Here is a 4,845-nt window from a genome sequence, read left to right as displayed (position 1 = left end):
TAGAAGATCATAACCAGAGAGGGGATTTTAATTATTGACTTCTTGGAGGTATAGAGATTACTAAAGTATGTAAGTAGCTGAGCTTTAAAAAGAGAATAGGAGTGATTATCTTTGGATGGAAGAATGTATATATTCAAACAGATGTACTGCTCCTTAGTTTCACGCCCAAATATAGGTAGATATTGATAGTAGTCCACATCTACAAAGTAATCCAGAAACTCAATTTATTCAATCTTTCTCTTCTACCATTCCCTAGCATTTTTCCTTATGCAAATAGTCTAAACACTTTGCAGCACAATGTCCATGAACCAGCTTGGAAAAAGAAGTGAAGAGGAAGCTTAAGGGAAGCTACTGAGCTGGAAGTGGTACAGTCACATGTCTATAGCCTATTGGTCAGAACATAGTCACACCACACTTGTGAGGATGAAGGAAGTAAAGAGAAGGTGTGAAGAAGAACGAAATTGTCTTTGGCTGGTTGGCCATGTTCTGTTATATCTAAGTGAGGTTCTTTTTTAAAAAGAAGATATGAAGACTGTAACTAGGAGTGTGAAATATTGAATGAAAAATGGGCCTCTGACAGAGCCAAAGTCCACAAAGGAAGGAAGGAAAGAGAAAAGGAAGGAGGGAAGGAGGGAAGGAAGGAGGGAAGAGAGAGAGAGAAGAAAGGAAAGAGGGAGAGAAGAAGAAAACTATAAAACAGGTATAAAATTCAGTGAGGAAAACAAAATTGAAATCTTTCAACAGATTCTGAACGAATTCAGATTATTGAATACTATGGCCAATGCTACAAAAATGTTTTCAAAGTGGCAATATTTGCATAAGTTCACAGATTTCTGGAAAGATCTGTAAGGTTCATTCATATTTAACTATAACATGGAGGAATTATGACAGCAGCTATGTGTTCATAAGATTGTATTTTGTTAGTCTTATTTATGTTGGAGTTTCAGTACGTTGCTTTTAGAAATATAGTGTTTTGGTACGTCTCAACAAATTTTGCATCAGAACACTTGAAAAGTATTATTTCTGCTATTCAGTGACCTTCTGGCTATACACTAATAGATTTCCAATCCACTGAGAGGCAAAACTTCAGAGACACTTTTCAAACTTTCAAAGCTATGATTAAATGTGCCTTTTACATCAAAAATCGACCTTTTTTAAGGCATTCAAGGGATTTGCTCTACATACCAGAGACTAACATGCCAGGCAGCCTCTTCTAGACTTTTAAAATTTCTTTCCTTTCCTCTTGCAAGAAGTTATATTCCAGGGGTTATTTACACAGGTAGACTTTGAGTCTAAAATTACATTTAAGATAATGTTGGCTTAAGTACATGCTTCTCTTTACCACAAGATATTCTTAAAGTATACAAAAATTGCATGCTATATGTGTAACAATCATTAGTAAATATGCTTTCTTTGATACTTTGTTTAGATGGCTATATCATAGTCTTTATTTTTGAGAAACATCAAAGTAATACACAGGACATTTATCTTTTTAAAGTAGTTGTAGTATTTCCATAAAGCAAATACTATTTTATTTTCTAAAATTGTCATAATGCTTCTTCCTCGGGAAAACATCAAATGGCAGATGCCACAGGTGCAGCTGAAGGGAGCCCTGGGCCCAGACCTGTGGGGTCCGGGGGAGCCAGGCTTCCACAGAGGCTTCAGCAGTGGCTTCAAGGCCGTAGGGGCCGTAGGAGCAGCAGGGGCCTGGGCTGAACCTTTCAGGCTCATGGCCAGAAGGCTAAGAACAAGGATTTCTGTCACCAAGCAGGGCCGGCTGGTCACACACTTGAGGATCAAGTCCCTGAGGAAATTTCTATCTTCTCCTCCCCCATCAAGGATTCTGAGGTTATTGACCTTTTCCTGGGCCCATCCCTCAAGGATGAAGTTCTGAAGCTCATGGCGTGCAGAAGCAAACTCGGGCTGGCCAGCAGACCAGGTTCAAGGCATTTGTTGCCATTGGGGACTACAATGGTCACTGTGATCTGGGTGTAAAGTGCTCCAAGGAGGTAGCCACTGCCACTCACGGGGCCATCTTCCTGGCCAAGCTGCTTATTTTCCCTGTGCAGAGAGGATACTGGAGGAACAAGATCGGCAAGCCCCACACTGTCCCTTGCAAGGTGACAGGCCGCTGTGGCTGTGTCAGTGTGTCTGATCCCTGCCTCCACAGGTGCTGTCATTGTCTCAGCCCTGTGCCCAAGAAGCTGCTGCTCATGGCTGATATTGCTGACTGCTACACCTCTATCAGGGGCTGCACTGCCACTCTGCGTAACTTCACCAAGGGCCCCTTTGATGCCATCTCCAAGGACTACAGCTACCTGACCCTCGACCTCTGGAAAGAGCCTGTGTTCACCAAGTTTCGCTACCAGGAATTCAGCGACCATCTTGTGCAAACCCACACCAGAGTCTCTGTCCAGAGGACTCAGGCTCCAGCAATGGCTACAACATAGGGTTTTTACACAAGAAAATGAAATCTGAATAAATAGATTGATAGACAGATAGATAGACATGTTGTCATAATAAAATTGAGTATTACAATAGAATTTGCTAAGTTTCTCATATGCAAGATAAGTTTTGTCAATGTAGAATGGATTTTATTTATCTTCTTTTTTCCTTTAATGATTTCTTTCCATGTTAACCTTGCTTCTCTTAGTAGAGATGTAAATTTTCTGTAGATAGGGCTCAAACATCTTTTAGTTTGCTCGGTTTTCCCATTATACTTAGCATACTACTAGTAATGAGTAGGTAATTGTCAATAAATACTAATGATATGCCACTAACAACGGAAGAAGTCTAATTACAAATTTTTAAATGTCTGTATGTTCAAATAACGACAGTGTTTCAGTTCAACTGTGGATTGAGAACAAAAGCTCATATTATTGATCTGATATTATCAAATTTTCCTCAAGTTTGTGTTGTGTTATAATAATGAAGCAGTCAGTCAAAGCTTTTCACCAAAATTCCTAAATGTCATTTGACTTCTTAAAGGCTTTTGATATTATTCTGTATCACATTAGAATTAGCTTCATAATCCTGTTATTTCTCATACTTTCATTTGTGGTACTACATCTTTATTAAATATCAGGTCAACATGTCATTTCTCACAATGCCCTGTGATGTTCTAGTGTTTAATTATTTTGTTAATTTGCTAACAAACCATATAAGTGGACTTAAATTAATGAAGGAAGTCTGCACATGATCACAGAGTAGTTGGCAGAGGCTGGCACAACACAAGCCAGATGAGGGCTTAGATCATTTATTAGCTTGTGAGAAGTAGCTACTGAGAACCACTTACAGATGTCCATTAGGAACACAAAGTAGAAATCCAGGATGAAATGATAGTAGTTTTACTTCTAACAGAATAATCCTGTCACTAAAATTGAATCAGAACTTAGCAGTGCATCTTCTGCCTCAGATCTGCCACATTCCTCAGATTAGAGAGCACATTATCTTGCATCCTTTTACCCAAGAGAGCAAAAGAATTTCTCTGGTTTCTTACAGTCAACATTTAAGTAGTGAAAACATAATATTGAGTCTATTTTATTGACATCTTTCAGATTTCTCTAATTCTTTCTGCCACAGAACTGACCACTACTACTGCATTTCTAGCTACTGTCATCCTTTTACTAATGTATTAAACTGCTTCTTAACTCATTTCCTCCTGTCTAGGCTTGCTACACACTTCCATTCACATTGCCCCCCATTTACTTTTTAAACTCATAACTATATCCCTCAGGTTAAATATCCTTCTCAGATTAATTCTCTCAAATCTTCAAGATAGAATCCAAATTTCCTAATAGATACTCACATTCTTTTACAATCTGGGCAATAGTCCTTTCCAGTTAAATCTCTCCCTCCTGTTTCACTCATATTGTCTGTTTCAGTGATGTTTCACTTTGAGCACTTTATGTGTTGGGCCGTATTATTACCCTCAGGTGTCTTGACTATCTTTCCACTCCCTCCCTTTCTTTGGACAACTTGTAACAAGCACTCCCGGTCAACTTTTCTTTCACCTCTTCCAGGCATTGTGATATTTAAAAAATAAAAAATGTTCCATTTCTATACCTTCAGTTTTCTTTTTGTTTAAAATTTAATTTTGAAGCCTAAATGCCAAAGAAAATGAGGTTAAAGCAAGCAAGCATAAAAATGACCATTGAAATTTGTCAGGGTTAAGAAGAAACAAATATGTAAGACTTGCTACTAGAAAGTGTCAATGAGAGGGACAATTATGAAACACAGAATGTCAATATCATTCATCAAACTGCTTTATCCTTTGAATCAATCCTATTAATTTTCAAATGGAAATAGTGAAGTATGACAAATTGAAAGTCAAAATAGGTATACTTATTTTGTATTGCTTGATCTAATAAAGTCCCATAAATTTAGTGTTTTAAAATAACACAAATTCATTACCGTATAGAGAGGTCAGAAGTCCAAAATCTGAGACTTATGGGTGAATTGCAAATGTCAGGAATTCTTGCTGCCTTTCTTTCTGGAACCTCTTTCGAGAGACTACATTTTCTCAATTTTTTCACCTTCTTGAGGCAGTTGACAACCCTTGGCTAGCATTCTCTTTCCATCATTAGAGCCAGTAATGACCAAACAATTCTATCGCACATAGAATCGCCTTAACAGTGACTCTTCTCTCTTTCTTCAACATTTACAAGATGCTTGAAATTATATTGTGCCCAACAAACAATCCAGAATAATCTCCCTATTTTAAGGTCTGCTGATTGACAATCTTTATTGTAACTATAATATTAATTCCTTTTTGTCATGTAACCTAACATATTCATAAGTTCCTAGGGTTTGGGTGTAGACATCTTAGGGAGGAGACACTATACT

The 4,845-nt window shown here is 37.8% G+C and overlaps 1 pseudogene; it reads left to right on the top strand.

Annotated features, from left to right (window-relative positions):
- The first annotated feature begins 1,552 nt into the window (after positions 1 to 1,552).
- On the top strand, positions 1,553 to 2,450 carry LOC101717058 (small ribosomal subunit protein uS5 pseudogene; annotated as a pseudogene).
- The last annotated feature ends 2,395 nt before the right edge of the window (positions 2,451 to 4,845 follow it).

The sequence above is a fragment of the Heterocephalus glaber genome, unplaced genomic scaffold (genome assembly GCF_053883595.1).
Source record: "Heterocephalus glaber isolate CG9 unplaced genomic scaffold, H.glaber_assembly_v1.0 deba00001571, whole genome shotgun sequence".
Classification (NCBI taxonomy): domain Eukaryota; kingdom Metazoa; phylum Chordata; class Mammalia; order Rodentia; family Bathyergidae; genus Heterocephalus; species Heterocephalus glaber.
The sequence above is the reverse complement of the archived record's forward strand: the minus strand, read 5'-3'. Positions and strand labels throughout refer to the sequence as shown.